Raw genomic sequence first — 19882 nt, forward strand, 5'->3', positions numbered from 1 at the left:
TGCCACCCCAAGTTATGTGCCTACAGCACGAGACCGCCAAAATGCTCAACCTAGTGGCCCTGATAGGGGTCATTAGCATGTCAGTCGATCAGTTAGAACTTCAACCCCAAGTTCAGTGCCTCCTTCACACGCGCCTAGGAATACCCATGGCAACCCACGAGGAGGGGTTGGGATAGGCTCACAGAGATAGAATTTTCCAGCTAACCCTCCTGCATCACGATCAGATCGTCAGATGCAGAGAGCTAGAAATAATGGGGCAGAACAGAGGTGGGCTAATTTAGTTCACCCTGATGGGACAAGGATTGCCTTGCCAGTAAGGCATCCCCCGTCACCTATTAGACATCCAACACCACCTCGGCCTACGCAAGACATTCCTACTTATGGAGACAGTAGGAGAAACCCTCCTCCGTCTGCCCATACCTATGTCCCACAGACACATGTTCAAAATCCAAATCCTCGGCCTCAACCGCAAGCTGTAAGCTTCGCAAATGGAAGTTATTGGACTCAAAGTCATCAAAGTGGTAGGTCTGAGGGTGATCTAAGAAATCATCTAAGTTCGGTACAAAGCCCTCAATACGATTCACAGCCTGATCGCCTGAATTTGCAAAGAAGAAATTCAGCTCGAGATGAGGGTGTTAGTCATACTCGTCAAGAGGGAGGTCCTTCCATAGTACGTGATATTGGGAATGCCCCACCAAACCAAGCTCGAGCTTGGAGGGAAAACAACCCATCAAACACGTACAATAGGATGGGAGCTGTTGAACAACCCCAAAATAACCTAGGGACTAGGGACCAAACCCTCGAGAGGTTAGCTCAGGTGGAGGAGCAAATGAAGAAGCTTCTATCTGAAAAAGACAAAGACGATTGTGACTTAGAGGATGAGCTCGAGCTTTTCGCTCCAAAGATTGCGGCGGCCACTTATCTGGTGGGCTTCAGAATGCCACACTTGTCAAAGTTTGACGGAGATGGGGATCCATCTGATCATCTTGGGATGTTTAACACCATGATGATGGCCCACAACGTCAGACTCGATCTAAGGTGCATTTTATTCCCCTCAACTCTGATTGGGCCAGCCAGGCAGTGGTTTAAACAATACAAGAGGCATTCAATTAGCTCGTGGAAGAGGTTTTTTGCTGATTTCAAGAGAGCATTCAGGGCTTCCCAAACAACTCGAGTTAAGGCTGATTCATTGGCTAATGTAAAGCAGCAACCTGGCGAACCGTTGAAAGCATATCTAAGTAGGTTTTCCCATGCTGCTGCACAAGCTAGAGATGTCGACGATAGATCCAAGCTCATGGTAATGAGGATGGGAATCCTTGTTGGAGGCGACCTGTGGCAAAAAAAAAAAACAAGGAAAAAGGGTGTCACTGAGCTCCTCTAGGTCGCTCTTAGGATGTAACCTCCTCGCCATCCTGCTCGCCCATCGCAAAAGCATCCCCCGTTTCTGACGGTTCTTGCAAAATCTGAGCCTTGAATTTTTCAAGGTACGAATCCCACAGCTCGAGAGCCATGAAAGAAAAGTTCCCATCCTGGTTAAAGGCCTAGCAATGGTACAGCATATCCTCCATGGAAGAAAATGAGGTTGCCTTCTCTTCTTTGACTGCAGCCTCGGCCTTGAGCAGTTTTGCTTTGGCTTCATCAACCTCGGCCTAAAGTTGTGCAGTTTGAGCCTGGAGGGTAGCCAAGGCAATCTTTGCAGCCTGCTAGCTTTCCTAGGATGAGGCGAGGGCAAACTTGACATCATACTCGCTATTTTGAGCAGCTGCAAAGGCAGCTTTGGCATCTTGCTCGCCTTCTCAAGCAGCTGCCAGGGCAGTCTTGGTGGCATTCACTTCGGCCTGGAGCTCATCATTTCTGGCCCTAGCCCGGGCTATACTACGATATTGAGGCAGGGCAGACTGCAAAATAACAAGGCAAGTGAGATATATCCTTAGACGCGATAAAAAGAAAGATGTCACCAAGGAAGGATAACTTATTGTAAGGTTCATCCCCAGGACTGACTCCAGGACGTTCTCCGGGCTCCGCTCCTTGATAGTCCTCAAGTCTCTCAAGCTGGCCTTATAGGCATGCCCCACCATGTAGCTCTTCATCTTGTAAAGGAACCCTTGAAAGGCTTCAAGAATTTTCTCTAGATCATGGGGATCTACTGGTATTCGGACGGTCGCAACTGGGATAGGGGGAGTTGGGGGATCACTTTGTATCACTTGGGCAGCTTGGGGAGGCGTAAATCAGGGCAGAGGAGGAGGAGGAGGAGGAGGAGGAGGAGGAGGAGGAATCGTCCTATCAGTAAAGGAAGACACCGGAGTTGTCGAGCTCGTGCCTTTCCCCTTAGCAGGGGATTTTGAGACATTTCCCGTTGCCGGAGGGGCCTTCTTCGTAAATCTGGGCCTCTTCACAACAGGGTCCGAGCTGGTTTTCTTGGCTTGGAAAGCGGTATGGAGGTCAGGAGTTCCAGTTTATTCCATCTCTTCGCCTGAAAAGAATAAGAGGGGATTAGTTCTAAAATAAAGTAAAAAAATACACATAAAGAAAATAAATAAATATCCTACCCTCCGGGCTGGGGGAGGAGTCTATTATCTCAACCTCCAGCCTTGGAACTGCTGGAGGAGAGGGAGAGTCTACAACTAGTATTTCTTGGATCCTAGGAGGTTCAAGCTCAGTATCTACCTCAGGGTTGGACTCATCTACGTACTGCCTAAATTCAGGGGCAAAGGCGTCTTGAAGCAGAGAATGCTAGGTCCTACGGTTGGTTCCATACTCCTAAAAAATGGCAGATCTAAAATTTAAAGTGTTGTCCACAACAATTGTGCCCTTTGGGTAACTATTGTCATGACGCACCACTAGATGGTCTACACATTGGAGCAGGGTTACGTTACGATCTGGGTCATGAGGATGACGATAGAAGAGCTGATTTAGGTTAAACCTAACTAACCTAAAATCGGCAACAGCCCTATCTAGTTCCCTATAGGGTATGAGTTACCTTGGCCGAAGGGGCCAACTGCTGCCCCTGACGCAGCACGATCTAAATCAGGTTCCCGAACAGCCTCGAGAACCCGCCTTTTTCGCACAAGAGACACCTCGTCCTCTTCCTCATCCTCACCTTTGGTGTCTGGCAAGGCTTCCTCTTGAGAGGATGGGAGCTTGCGGATTACCAGGAAGGTAGCCCGGGTCCTTAAAGCCAACGTTTGGCCTTCGCCAATCAATTGACATGCCATCCTTATGAATTCATTCATGACCTGGCGATAATCCTTCTCACTGGGGGGCAGCCCAGAAAATCTCTCGTATTGACCCCCAAGAGTTACGGACTTCGCCGTCCTCATAAATATGGCTGCATGAGAAATAAACTCAGCTAATACATGTACAAGGGAAATATCTTGGTAAGAATAAAATTTTACGAGTTGAGGTCAGAGAATTAAGAACTTACGAGGATGGTTGAAATATCTGTGTTCGTAATTCCAGAACCCATTCGACATAAAGAACAAGTCTTTATAGTCGTTGAGGTGGCTGGGAAGATCGATGACGAGAGTAGAGTTGGAGAATCTGGTGAGAAAGTAGAACCCGTCACCTCGACCTCTCTATTCTGGGCTAGCCTTGAGGCAGAAAAAATAGAAGATGTCTGTAGGAGTGGGGAACTCCCATTCATGCTTCAAAAATAAATATTTCAGCCCTGCCAAAAGCCTATAAGAATTTAGGGGGAGCTGAAATGGAGCCTGTTAGGAAATTTTTTTTTGCCTCAATGGAAATAGGTAAGAATATTACAACTCTATGCAAAAAATATTACAAATAAATAATGATTGATGAAATAAAGTGTTACAACTCTATAACTGAAAATACAAATAAAAGGAGAAGGAGATGTAAGATGATAGAAATAGAAAATACAACTTTATAACAAAAGATACAAATAAACTAGAAGTGTTTGAACAAAGGAAATAAAATTATTACAACTCTTAAACAAAAATATAAGTAAATAGAACAAGAAGAAAAGCAATAAAATAAAAGAAAGGAACAAGAAACAAAAGATAAACAACTCTCACTCACACTACCAAAGTGAAGAGTGTTTGGGATCACCAACTTGAACAAGGTTTGAAACCTTTGTCCAAAAGCTTATTTCCCCCTAACTCAAGCACTAAGGGATCTCTCACAGATTATAGGAAATGCTTTCTGGAATTATCAAGCCTCAAGGTGTTTCTAGCCAAGTGCTCTAATGGATAGAAATGTTGTGCCTTACAAGTGAGCATTAGGCTCCTATTTATAGAGTTTTGAGACACCCTATGAATTTCAAATTCCACCAACCCCCATGGCTGTTACCATTGATGAATTGGATGTTTATGGAATTAAAATAGAGAATTTGGGAGTTATTTGGCTGTTAGAAACGTTCAAAATTGGATAAAACCAAAAATTGGAAGATGTTGACAGCCACTTGCGCCGCGGCCTGACAGACATGTGCCGCGGCCCACAGAGTGCTTTTTCTTCTTGGGTTGCGGCCTGATAAACATGCGCCGCGGCCCAAGACCTTTTCCAGCAACCAATTTTTCCAAAACATTCCAAATTCATTCCCACTTGATTTTGTAACTTCCATACACATTATGGGATTAAAATCACATCTCTATCAACCATTTCACATATGGCTTCAAGAAATTCATCTTAATATTGTGTAACAACAAATCTACACAATAATGGGTAATATTTGGAAGTTACAAATTTGTAACACCAAATATGTTACATATTTGGATATATCTCATATATCTAAATATTGTAACTCTCTATTATATGTTACAATATGTGACACTCTTTGTCACATTTATTTAATCTAAAACATCATATTATAATATTATATAATATTACATTATATTATAAAATAATATAACATTCCCCCACTAGATTAAATAGTTATCTATTGTAACACTTATTTAATCAATCATTATATTTTAAAATATAACATATCCCCAACTTGATTAAATAAGAACTCTCTCTTATAGGAGTCATTGCTTTGGTGCATAAAGCAAAGTGTTTTTCAACTTGAACTTTACTATAGTGTAATTATCACAAAATTTGTCGAAAATTTGGTTGCACTAGGCATTGAACCATCTTTTCATGATAACAAATCGGTGATAACACACACACCTTTGAGATGCTCACTTGAGACCTCTATGTCTCGCTTTGGATCGTTAATGGCCATGTGCACTTTCCATTCATGGACGTTCTTGATAATACTCCCAATTCTCATGAGAGGCGGCACCACTCCTAGGTCCATATAGGTAGACTTCTTACAGTATTTTGTTACCGAAAATACTTGTCTTCACAAGAATGAATTCTATTAAAACAACGTTTTGGTTTTAACCCTCAACTTGGTAACTCACAAGCACTCAATATCTCAGATGAGACTTGTTTTGAGTACAACTAATATTCACTTGATTGACTTGTTGTTACCTATTGAACCTAACACTAGTTAAATAACTAGTGTTAAGATAGGTTACCATCAATCGTGAATCTCTTTAGGGAGTTTAAGTCCCATCCCTCGAGATGATGTAGCCACTAAATCCCTCGTTAGTGGCTTAGTGAAAGGATCTGCCAGATTTTCACTTGTTCTCACATAGGATATTGAGATAACTCCTCTTTGAATCAATTCTCTTACATATCCATGTCTTAGGATAATAAGTCTAGACTTCCCATTATACACTCTGCTGTATGCTCTAGCCAATGTCGCTTGGCTATCACAATGTATTGATATAGTGGATACATTCTCTTTGATTAGCGGTATCTCTATCAACAGATCCCTTAACCATTCAGCCTCTTTGCCTGTAGCAACTAGAGCTATAAACTCTGCTTCCATAGTGGAATGAGATATACAGGTTTGTTTCTTAGAACCCCAAGAAATTTCATCCCCACAAAGTGTAAATACCCAACCAGTTGTGGAAAAGTTGTCCCCAAGATTGGATATCCAGCTTGCATCTGTATATCCTTCTAAGATTAAAGAAAATTTGGAGTAATGAAGGCTTAGTCCTTTGGTTTTCTTGAGATAACATAGGACTCTTCCAATCGCCTTCCAGTGATCCACACTTGGATTACTTATAAATCTACTAAGTTTACTCACTGCAAATGCTATATCAGGTCTAGTACATTGGGCAACGTACATTAGACTTCGTATAGCACTAGCGTACTCCAATTGAGCCACCGCTCTTCGTTCATTCTTCTCTAGTTTTACACTATGATTGAATGGAGTATTGGCATCTTTAACCTTGAGATGGTTAAATTTGTTCAATACTTTCTCAACATAGTGGGCTTGCCCTAACGCAAAACCCCCACTATGTTTCTTTACTTTGATACCAAGTATGGTGTCAAATTCTCCAAGATCTTTCATCTTGAAGTTATATGATAGAAACCTCTTTGTTTCTTCTATCCCTTTCAGCTATCACTTAATAAGCATGTCATCCACATATAAACAAACAATGATCACATATCCCTTACAAGTTTTGGAATACAAACATTTGTCTCCATTGTTATGTCTAAACCCATAAGACATGATGGCTTGATCAAATTTCTCATGCCATTGCTTAGGAGCTTGTTTCAATCCATATAAGGATTTTACAAGTCTACACACTTTATGTTTATATTTTGGTAGGACAAACCCTTCGGGTTGTTCCATATAGACCTCTTCATTGAGGTCACCATTAAGGAATGTTGTTTTGACATCCATTTGATGAACATACAAGTTGTGTATAGAAGCTAAAGCGAACAAAACTCTTATAGAAGTTGTTCTTGCAACAGGCGCATAGGTATCGAAATAATCGATACCCTCTTTTTGCCTAAACCCTTTAGCTACTAATCTAGCTTTAAAGGTTTAGACAGTGCCATCAGTGTGGTATTTTCTCCTAAATACCCACTTACACCCAATTGGCTTAGACCCCGGTGGGAGGTCTACCAATTCCCAAGTGTTGTTGGAAATAATTGAATCCATCTCATCATTGATGGCTTCTTTCCAAAATGCACTATCTCTTGATTGCATATCTTCTTTATAAGTCTTAGGATCATCCTCAACAAGAAGTACAATAAGGATTTTCCTAATGACTTCCTCTCTATTTCCTTCTACTATGTAGAATGAAATTCGTTGAGAATCTATCTCATCCACTACTAGACTTTTCTCATTATTTTTTAGCCTTTGACTTCTTCTAAGTTCAAAGGGTTGCTTTACATTCTTTTGAGAATTCTCCTCTTGAGAAACAATTTTGGATGTAGAAGCTTAAGAATTGTTCTCATATAACAAATTCTCCTTTAGAGATGTTGAAGCTTGAGAATTGCTGTCACATAACATGTTCTCAAAGAATTCAACTTCTCTAGATTCAATCACAATATTAGACTCTAAGTCTAATAGCCTATAAGACTTACTATTGTTGGCATAACCAACAAAAGCACACTTTATGGCTTTTTTATTGCAATATGCAAGACACCCCCACACTTTGAAGTACCCTATGTTGGGTTTTCATCATTTCCATAACTCATATGGAGATATCTCGTTTTTCTTCATCATTATTCGATTAAGAATGTGACAAGCGGTTAAAAGCGCTTCACCCCATAAGTTGAAGTTCAACTTAGAAAACACCAACATAGAATTTATCATCCCTAGATACGTCCTATTTTTCCTTTCGGCAACACTATTGTGTTGTGGTGTATAAGGTGTGGTGTACTCATGAATTATACCATTTTATTCACAAAATGTATTAAATTCATTAGAGAAGTACTCTCCTCCTCTATCACTTCTTTGCACCTTAATCTTTTTATTTAGTTGATTTTCAACTTCTAATTTATATAATTTAAAAGCATGAAAAGTTTCATATTTATGCTTTAAAAGAAACACATAGGTATATCTACTAAAATCATCTATAAAAGTAAGAAAATACCTTTTACCACCTCTAGTTAAAAAACCTTGTGAAAATTTCTCAAGCAAATAATCACTAATTTCACTTTTAGTTGTCTAAATAATCTCAAAGTCACTTAAACAACTTTTATGTGTTTTATAAGAGTCTCTTTGAGATTCTTTTGAAAACATCATTTTGACATCCATTGATTTTCTCATCAAAATCAATTTGAGGATGTCAATTTTAAACACTTAAATCAAAGAAAATAAACTCTCAATGATTTATTCAAACACTTTGATTTCTAATGCTTTGGTTTAACATTATCTTCTCATTGAGATTAATTTAAAACATATTACTGTCTTTAACAAGAATGAATAAAATTCTCTTCAACCTTATTCACTATTGGTATAAAGATTCAAAATTGCTTCTCCAATTTTGTAATGTCACCTCATTGAGACATTGAATATTTGAGAATTGTTGTCACTAAATAATTCTCAAATGTTTTCTCTTTTGACCACACTTTTAGTCTCCAAGCCTATAGGTCAATATGTCATCCCATAATTTTGGATCCCCTTAATCCATTTTCTTGCAATAGCAAGACACATAACAAAAGATGTGACCCCCTTAGGTTCATCTTTTCTTATCTCATAAGTTGAGATAATCAACACTTAAATGGGAAATTTTAATTTCTCAAATAATTCTCTTTATTTACCAAATAAATGGTAACTCATCACATTTCAATAATAGATGATAAAACATATTTATATTATTATCACCTTAATAATCATATTATATGGCACACCATAAAAATCATGATAATTCTCATGTATATATCAAAATACTTTTATATATTAACATAATTATGTCTCAAAGAAATTTCACATAATTTGTCAACATATATCCATCATATTAGCATGCATTTTGAATCTCATAATTATATTGTAAGTATATCATAAATATCATACAATAATTCACATATCCACATATTGATATATACAATTGATTCATAAAATCAATACATAGGCATGTCAAAAACTACCTAATTATCATGTCAAATGTATGTACTACTATCTCACATAAGATTAACAATCCCTACAATATGTAGAGCTTGTCAAAAGCTCCCTTCTAAGAATTACACATTAACTTTCACAAAAAGATTTGTCAACTATATTACAATGTATCTCATATTGTATTAACATGTTAACATCTACACAATTATTCATATATCAGCATTTGAAAACATGCTAATACATGAAATAAAATTTTATCACTATTATATAAAATAGTGTGTACAATTACTCTTACCTTGTCTTACCACCTAGTTCAATTGGATCCATCAAACCTATCCAACCTCACTAGGTCTTGATTCATAATCTGGATGGTCTCACCTTCCATTGAAACAAACAAGGGTTAAGCTTTTGAATGTTAGGAAAAACAGTTTTGCCTCAATGGAAATAGGTAAGAATATTACAAATCTATGCAAAAAATATTACAAATAAATAATGATTGATGAAATAAAGTGTTACAACTCTATAACTGAAAATACAAATAAAAGGAGAAGGAGATGTAAGATGATAGAAATAGAAAATACAACTCTATAACAAAAGATACAAATAAACTAGAAGTGTTTGAACAAAGGAAATAAAAAGATTACAACTCTTAAACAAAAGTACAAGTAAATAGAACAAGAAGAAAAGCAATAGAATAAAAGAAAGGAACAAGAAACAAAAGATAAACAACTCTCACTCACACTACCAAAGTGAAGAGTGTTGGGGATCACCAACTTGAACAAGGTTTGAAACCTTTGTCCAAAAGCTTATTTCCCCCTAACTCAAGCACTAAGGGATCTCTCACAGATTATAGGAAATGCTTTTTGGAATTATCAAGTCTCAAGGTGTTTCTAGCCAAGTGCTCTAATGGATAGAAATGTTGTGTCTTACAAGTGAGCATTAGGCTCCTATTTATAGAGTTTTGAGACACCCTTTGAATTTCAAATTCCACCAACCCCCATGGCTGTTACCAATGATGAATTGGATGTTTATGGAATTAAAATAGAGAATTTGGGAGTTATTTGGCTGTTAGAAACGTTCAAAATTGGATAAAACCAAAAATTGGAAGATGTTGACAGCCACTTGCGCCGCGACCTGACAGACATGAGCCGCGGCCCATAGAGTGTTTTTTCTTCTTGGGTCGCGGTCCAAGACCTTTTCCAGCAACCAATTTTTCTAAATTTTCCAAAACATTCCAAATTCATTCCCACTTGATTTTGTAACTTCCATACACATTATGGGAGTTAAAATCACATATCTATCAGCCATTTCACACATGGCTTTAAGAAATTCATCTCAATATTGTGTAACAACAAATCTACACAATAATGAGTAATATTTGGAAGTTACAAATTTGTAACACCAAATATGTTACATATTTGGATATATCTCATATATCTAAATATTGTAACTCTTTATTATATGTTACAATATGTGACACTCTTTGTCACATTTATTTAATCTAAAACATTATATTATAAAATAATATAACAGAGCCAACTTCACGAAGTTCAAAAAGTCAGCGAAGTATTTGTCCAAGGGGAGGAAGGCTCCTGCCTTCAGATGTTCGTCACTCCAGACCGCGAAGTCTTCCTGGAGAGGGGAGCAACTCCATTCTGCTTCAAAGGCAGGTCAGGCAATGAGAACTCCGATCCCGACCTCAATGTTGTGGCTCAGCATGATTTTGTTTACCCTCCCCTAGGTCGTAATCTTGGATATGATTCTTTCTGCCTCGAAGTAAGCATTGGCGTCAACCACCACCTCATTCTCCACCACTGGACCGAAGTGGGGAATGGGGGATTCTGAGGCTATTTACTTCCCTTTGTTCTTTTGCTGAGCATACGAGCTATGAGTGTTCTTCTTGGGTGCATTCTTCTTGGGAGCCATCAGATCGCTTAACGAACAGAACGACCTAATTAGTAGGCGACCTAAGAGGATTTAAAGGTTATGATGTGGAAGTACGGAGGGGAAATGGTTTACTTTTGATATACGAACTGAGTTAGACTCATCTCCATCGCGTGATGCCACATGTTCCCCTAAGTTACGCGCCTCAATTTCCTAACAAACCCATGATATTTAGCGATCCGTGTGTCAAAAAATCAGACCACTACTTTCCTTGGGAGGCAGTTTACTGCAAAACCACCCAAGAAGTGTGACCCCTAAGCAACCTAGTTTGAACCCTAAAACCTTTTTGTCTCCTATAACCTGAATGGGTATTTTCTAAATTCATCATGGAGATTACGCAAGCTTACCCAAAAATTACCCAGTTTTATGAATGTCGTAGTTCTAAAAGATATTTTAGGACCTACCCATTGAACCTAAGTTGAGGCCTATTCGCTAAACACACTTGGAAAATAACCTAATATTAACTGTAGTGAACAGTGCAGATGAGCATGGTGAAGAACGAAAAAGACTAGTAAAAAAAAATTTCAAACCAAGATATCAGAGGTACTTACAGTATGTTCTTCGACGGTAAGACGTAAGATTTTGTAGAGGAAAATTCTTGGAAAACTCCTTAGCGACGGGATACAGTGAATGATTTTTGGAGATTTCTGAGGAAGAAAAGGGATTCAGAAATGCAGAAGAGGAAAAATTTCAAACGAAAGGCGGTGAAATCTAAAAATTGCCTATCCTATTTATATGTAAACTGCATAAATTAATTTGGGCCATCTGATTTGGTTAGTACAAGATCCAAAGGCCAGGGTTAAAAAGACAAAATGGGGGCAAAAAGGTGACAAGACAATTATTGCAGTCTTCAAAACCCGAACAGACGCCAATTGCGGTATACCACGTGTCTAGTACTCGAGTAATGGGCAAGCATGGTTTTGTGTAACAGAAGACTAAAAGCCCCTACTATGTAGGTCAGAAAATGATGACGTCATACATGAGCAGGAGCTTGGGGGGAAAATGTTGTACCCTAATTTTAGCTCGAGTCATTCACTCAGTTCGGGTACAGTTAGCAAATAAATATACGAAGAAATAACCAAGGGAATGAAATCTGCTTATTATCCACGTAAGCAACTCCAGTTTCACATAAGCACGTGTGGTGTTAAGCGTCCTGGGTTTAACCCGAGCTATGAACATGAAGGTTGTGAACCGCGAGCTTGGAATATTCAAACAGTTATCGACGTACGAGCTAGGAGAGATATCCAGCTTGTGATAATTCAAATATATTGCGTACTCGCAGATCCCCAAAGACTCGGGTATTTTTATACGATATTTATGACCAACCTGTCATATTTAATGTCCCAGATATTAGGAGACCATTTATTTTGTGATCAAATCATATCCCAGTATAAATGGGAAGTGTTTGTATTAAATGGAATAAATATGTAAATCCGTGATTGACTCACGCGGCTACCCAAACCTGTCCATGGAATTTCTCTATAAATACTGGAAATATTAGACAGGGAAGGGGACGATTATTCTGTAATACTGAAACTCTGCCAAAATAGAGAGAGAGAAACAACAATAATATAGACTCATGGACTAGGTGTATTTTAACCACTGAACCACGTAAAAGATTCGTGCTTGTGAATTCATTTCATCTTTTGTTACGGTTTATTACAAAACACTAATCAACCTTATTATTTCTTAATACATTGTTGGCGAAAAACCGCGTCAACAGTTTGCCAATGTCGCTGCACAAGCTAGAGATGCAGAAGATAGCTCTAAGCTCATGGCAATGAGGATGGGAGTCCTTGTTGGAGGCGACCTGTGGCAAGAATTACAGAGAAAAGGAGTTAATAGTGTGGATGAGTTCTTGGCACGAGCTCAAAGATGGGTTAACCTGGAAGAGGAGCGAGCTTCTGTTGCATGAACCAACCAAATCCCTGTCCAGCCTGTTGGAGCAGTAATGGATGTTGCAGCTACGGCTCAAACCGTTGCTCGTAATAACCAAGGGGGAAATAATAAGGGGAAGGGAAATGGTGAGGGCGACCAGAGCGGAACAAAGAAAGATAAGTCCAGGGAGAAATTCAAACCTGTTTACGCAACTTATACAGACCTCACGAATACTAGAGAGTGCATCTTCTAAGCCAATTCTACTGGCCTTCCATGGAAGAAGCCAGAACCATTGAAAAACCAAAGAGCGAAGAAAGATCCTTCGAAGTTCTGTCGATTCCATAATGATATCGGTCATAACACTGATGACTGTAGACAACTGAAGGATGAGATCGAGACTCTCATCAGAGCAGGACCTTTGGCCCAATACACCCGAAATCAAGTGGTCCCCAGTTAGCCCACTGGACAAAACCCTCCATCAGCTCTTGAAGTTCCAATGGATCAAGCTGGAGCTCGAGCGAATCAGGATGACCCTCCTTCGATAATGGGGGGGGGGGGGGGATATAGCCACAATTTTGGGAGGACCTCATCTGACAGGCATGAGTAGAGGTGCCCAGAAGAGGTACATTAATGAACTGAAATCCCATAACAGAGTGGAGTTCGCCCCGGAACAGCGGTTATAAAAAACAACAGCGATTGGAAAAACAACCAATCATTTTTATAGAAGAAGATGCTAGCCATGTCCAGTTCCCACACAATGATCCTTTCGTCGTAATCGTTCAGCTCGCTAATCGGAGAGTACAGAGGACACTAGTAGATAACGAGAGTTATGTGAATATACTTTTTAGGTCCACCTTAGAAAAAATGGGGTTGTCTATAACCAAGCTGAAGGCAACCTCAATGGTTCTTTATGGATTTTCTGGTGAAGGGTCGGCTACCATCGGAATGATTGAAGCCATAACTTCTATCTGCCACCTAGCAATCAAGTTCCCCTCAGCTATGGGAATATGCACCGTCAGAAGTGATCAACTTTCTGCAAGGGAATGCTATAGCATTTCTATGTAGGGAAAGTCACAACTCGGGCAGCAAGCTATGACCATAAGTGACGGAAGTGAGGAGTCCTAGGAAGTGGAAGTTGCTCGTGGGATGGAAGATCCTCAAGAAGCAAAGGATAGCGATGTCACCCCACGTGATGACATTGACCCACGAATGGGTGAGGACAAGTCAGAGCTCCAAGCCATTAAGGAACTCGAGGAAGTAAGTATAGACCTTAAAGAAACTTCAAGAGTTGTTAAGATTGGGAAAAATCTTGATGATGAAAAGAAGAAGGAGCTGGTCAATTTCTTACAAGAGAATCTGGACGTCTTCGCTTGGTCACATGATATGGTAGGAATAAGCCCGAGTGTAATCATGCACACTCTAAACTTGGACAAGAACGTGCCTCCAAAATCCCAAAAACAGAGGCGTTTATGAAGAATTCGAGTTGAAGCACTGGAGGAAGAAGTAGCTCGACTGTTAAAACACGGGTTTATTCGTGAAGCAAAATACCCGATCTGGGTTGCCAATCTCGTGCTAGTCCCAAAAACAAATGGAAAATGGAGGTCCTGCATCGATTTCTCTGACCTGAACAAAGCTTGTCCCAAGGATTGCTTTCCACTACCAATGATTGATCAGTTGGTAGATGCTATAGCAGGTCACGAGCTCATGTCCTTCATGGATACGTATTTCGGATATAACCAGATCGCGATGAATCCAGCGGACCAAGAGCATACTAGCTTCATGACCCCAACTAACTTATACTGTTATAAAGTCATGCCCTTCAGGCTGAAGAATGCTGGAGCTACATATCAACACTTAGTCAACAAAATGTCCGCTAATCAGATCGGGAGAAATATGGAAGTGTATGTCGATGATATGCTTGTCAAATCAAAGACTGTCGATAACCATGTATCCGATCTAGAAGAATGTTTTGGAATCTTAAGGAGGTATAACATGAAGCTGAATCCCCAGAAGTGTACTTTTGGAGTAACATCGGGAAAATTTCTGGGATTCATAGTCAATACGAGGGGAATAGAGGTGAATCCTGATAAAATCAGTTCATTGTTAGAAATGCCCTTGCCCAGGTCGCGTAAAGAAGTCCAAAGCCTGACTAGAAAGGTGGAAGCTTTGTAGAGTCCAAGAATTTTACTTAGCTAGTTAGATAGTAGTAGTAGTAGTAGTAATAGCTAGTAGTAGTTATAGTATGTTTATTACTGTGGATTTTTGGTTCAAGCTGGGACTTAGCTGAACACTCGTAGCAACACTTATAGATTTTATAAGTTTAACCTATAGTTTAAGAATATTAATTATAACATAAGGTTTGATTAATATAGCTGATTATAAAGATGATATTTATTATACTATAAGGTTTAGATAGAACTAATAAGGTCATGACACTTGTCATGTCCATGTTTATTGAGAAATTGAAGAATTTTTGAGGAATAGTTTTATAAGAATAATATTTGAAAACCCTAGAATTTTCCAGCAGCGTTGAAATCGTTATAGGACTCAGTCAAAGCTGTTTACTCAATTAAAATTAGGCTGAAAAAGTGAAAGTACGTGTATAATATTTCAGCGTATGCCGTTATGTCGCAGCTCTAGGGGCAATATATCGCCACTTGGGGAATACGAAAAACACGTAACTTCACACGAACATTTCGACGAGCCTCGGGAATATAACCCAGGTGATATATCGCCTACCATGGGCGATATATCGGCTCCAGGGCAATATTTTTGAATGATTTTGAAACCGAGCTTAATTCAACCCATAACCTCTTGGCAAGCCTCAGAATCTTTTTGACCGAGTCTTAAGCCTCTGCTGAATGATTATTCAAATGTTTTTCAATTAAATAGTCATTATTTTATTCAAGCTAAAAGAAGATCTTTTCATTCTTGAACTCTATAAATAGGACCTAGTACCCAGCCATTTCGTTCATTCTTCAAGCTGAGTTCAAAGCCTTCAAGCTGCTAGGTTTACTTTAGAGTGTTAAACACTTGGGTTGGGGTTATAAGCTTTATCATCTTAAGCTTATTAAACACTTGGGAAGTAAGGTTAATATTGTGTTTTTCGATATCGAGGTGTAGTTCGGTTATCGTGCATTCAAAGGTATTCCTATTCCTAGTTCATTTATGTATGTTTCATTAGTTTTTATAGTTTTACTCTACTCAAATCCTAACTCAATATTTTCCATTCTTGGTTAGGCATTTAAGTTCTTTGAACTTGAGGTTTCTTTTCGGTAAGCTCTTCTTCTCGATGGTTTTAGTTCATTTCTTTTCATCTTTTTCTTTTAGAAATACTCACCTTTCTATTATTGGTTTTAGGAGTGTTCCAAAATCCCGTCCTTGTTCTCACATCCTGGTATTGGTAAGGAAAATAGGATAGTTTCTATATGCTTATGTGTATGTTTATGTATAATATGTTTATGCTATAGTACGTTATGTTATGTTTTATCTAGGGCTCATAGTTTCTTAGTGCCCTAGTGTTTATCATTTTTATGTTTGTAGTTATGATTTACCCTACCTCAGATATTAGACAGGGGACCTAGATGGGTTATCATAAACTATCATGTGATCTAACCTACCTCAGATATTAGACAGGGGACGATGGTTTATCACATGTTTTAATGGGCATTGATAGTATAGTCCTATATGGTATACATCTTTATAGTCATATGTTATATGTTTATAGTTTATGTTTATGTTTCATGCTTTTAGTAGATTTTCCTTGCTGGGCATTAGGCTCATTCCTTTATTTTATATGTGCAGGAAAATAATTATGGCGGTAGGAAGATTCTTGGCGGCTTAGGATTGTGTATTGAGGAAGAATGGATTCGGTGGACTGTGTGAACGATTCGAGGATGAAGTTGTTTTTAGTCATTTCAATTATGTTTTTCTATGTATTTTCCGCACCTGATTTTGTAACAAATTTATTTAAGATTTAAGTTATGTTTTATTTTCAAACAATGGGATCCCATATCCTACCCCGAATTTTATATATTTCAACTTTTACTTTATAGTTTTTAATAAAGTTATGAATGTTTTCTTAAGAATAGTGTCTATGTATAAGTAGTTTTAATGGTCCAAGGTCTAGAATTAGTTGGGTCATTACAAGCTTTGAATCATTTTATTTCGAAATCCACTAACAAGTGTCTGCCATTCTACAACTTGCTTAGAGGAAACAAGAAATTTGAATGGATTGAGGAGTGCGAGTAGGCATTCCTCGACATAAAAACGCACTTGGCCGAACCCCCAGTATTGTCTAAGCCTATGTTTGGAGAACCTCTATTCCTTTATTTGGCTGTGATAGAGAATGCAGTCAGTGCCATTTTAGTTCGAGAAGAAGACCGTGCTAAAAAACTGGTGTATTATATAAGCAAGAGACTTCTCGGAGCTGAATCATGGTATCCACTGATAGAAAAGATGTTATTTTGTCTAATATTGGCATCCAGGAAGCTCCGGCCATATTTTTAGTCTCATTCAATTAACGTCATGACCGACCAACCTTTAAGGTAGGTGTTGCAAAATCCTGGAACGTCGAGACGTCTTTTAAAATGGGCAGTTGAACTCAGTCAGTTCGAGATATTGTACGCACCATGGACCTCAATCAAAAGTCAGGCCCTTGCTGATTTTATGGTTGAATACACCGGGTTTCAAGAGGAGCTTTTGAAGGAACCGATGCAGGAGTTATGGAAAATATTCGTAGATGGATCATCGAACGAGAATGGATCGGGAGCTGGGATCATATTAGTCTCCCCAGAAGGACATCGATTCCATACAACTCTAAGATTTAGGTTCGAAGCATCTAACAACGAAACCAAATATGAGGCCTTACTAGCTGGACTGAGGGTGGCGAATGAGCTCAAAGCAAAGGTCATCCAGTGTTATAGCGATTCTCAGCTCATGGTTAATCAGGTGTTGGGAGAGTATCAAGCTCGATGCACCAAGATGGCGGCTTACCTAGCTAAGGTGAAGGAGGAGCTATCCGAATTTGAGTATAGTACTGTTGAACAGATACCTCGCGAGCAAAATTCTAATGTTGACGCTATGGCAAGGCTTGTCACCACCAAGGAAGCTGAGACCTTGAATGTAGTGCCAGTATAGTTCTTGGAGAGTCCGAGCATGACAGAAAGGACAGCAGATGTAACACCCTAATTTCCAGGGACCGTTACGGTGTGCCTTTTTAAACAGTGCTAAACTCGCTAATCGAGTCATTTGGCCATAATTGTGTAAGTAAGTATGATTAGCGGTTTAAGAATTTAAAATTTTGGTTAAGATATAACGTTTCACTAAAACGTTTACTGTATACATTGGGATCCCAAAAATATAATTTAAAGGTTAACTACAAGAAAATATTTACAACCAGCCAATCTAAGCGGCAAAACAGGGTTCAACCCTAGTTCCTCTTTCAACACTCGGCTGTGGCAGTCGAGCAGCTGCATATGTAGACATCATCACCTAAGCTCTACAACTCAAGGATGGTCTAGCTTTCTTTTGCCTTTACCTGCACCACATAGCACCCGTGAGCCAAAGCCCAACAAGAAAACTCAATATAGCAAGAATATAGTATCAAACAATGATCATAATGATCATCAAAGACTTTTAGCCCTAAATAGAAGAGTGATAATTTTAAAAGTCACTAAGGTGGGTTCCGTTCCCTTAACAAATAAGTGATCAAGTCACTAGCTTAAACAGGATAAGTGATTGATAGGCAAGTCACCAATGTAAACCAAGGGAGTGACCATAAAGTCACAACTGTGGGTTCTATTCCCTTAGATAGGATCACCTGGACCTTCTGGCCCTGACTTTGAGTAACTAGTCATAGAACTAGGCAAGCGCTTTTAGTTTTCATCAAACTTAGGGTCGGTCCGACATTAATGCTCATAATGAGTCATTCAATGCAGATGTCGATTAGATTTAATATTTTATCGGCTCTGCGTTCATGACGCTTATGCCGCTCCTGAATCTTAGGTCAGTAACACACGACCAGTGTTCAGTACCGTTGTTGAACTTGACTAGTAAGTCACAACTTCACAGACAGATCTGACACCATTACTGATTCTTACTAGTAAGTCAGTGCCACGCACAAGTAAGTAATGCTACCAGACATATATCATATATTAAACATCCAAAAGTAGGGATTCAACATGCTTACTTAACAATTGCTAGCACAATTAGGATCATGCACAAACACAGAGACTTAAGCTCTGAACAATCTCATATTCAGCATTCATGGCATGCCCTAACCACATGTTTCTCGTGCATCACATACCGGGTGTAGTTTTCTTACCTTTGGTTCGAGCGAGAAATGACAATTGAACGAACCTTGAGAACGATCGATTCTTTAATCCCTTAACGGTCACCGAGTCATAACCAAATACAACCTCCAATTAACGAAATCGATAATAATAGGGTCTTGACCTAAACCTCACTCTCGGGACCCCGAATTGTACCCAAATGGTGAGTAGATTTGATCCCGAGCCTTAAGGATTGAAACCCCGAGCCAAAAACCCTTAAAAACGCCCAAAATGGGAATCTGATGGAACAAGGTAGCGCCCCAGCGCTCAAGTCAGCAAAACTCCACCTGAGTAGCGTTGTAGCGCTACCCCCAGATAGAAAATGCCCCTGAACCTTTTCCCTTCGACTCCACCATTTTTAACTTGAAAATCAAGCTCCCAAACGCCATTTAAACCCCCAGATGAACCCAAATATCATCTACACATATCCTAGGCATCACAACCCAAGTAACCCTAGCCGAAACTTCCATAAAATTCCCAACTTTCCAACTCAAAAACCAAACTGAAGCTTCAATTGAAAATAGAGCAAGAACAAGAGATTTTATGGTTAAAAACTCACCTCAATCTCAGCAACACACCCTTTTCTATGTAGAACACAACCCTAGATTAGCAAGACTTGGTTCCCTGGCTTGGTTCCTCAAAAGAAGCTAGAAAATCCAAAGAGAAAAGGGAGAGAAATGATGTACGGGAGAAAATAAAATTGTGCTCTGTTTTTTATAAGCTTCTACAGCCTTAATGGCTGATATAAATCCTTTAGGGTCAAAAGACCAAAATGTCCCCAAGCTTAACTAAAACTCTAAACAGCCACCAAGGGAAAAACCGTCCTTTCCAGCCTATCTCATTAATTATAATTAATACCCTC

This window comes from Humulus lupulus, chromosome 7 (genome assembly GCF_963169125.1).
Source record: "Humulus lupulus chromosome 7, drHumLupu1.1, whole genome shotgun sequence".
Classification (NCBI taxonomy): Eukaryota; Viridiplantae; Streptophyta; class Magnoliopsida; order Rosales; family Cannabaceae; genus Humulus; species Humulus lupulus.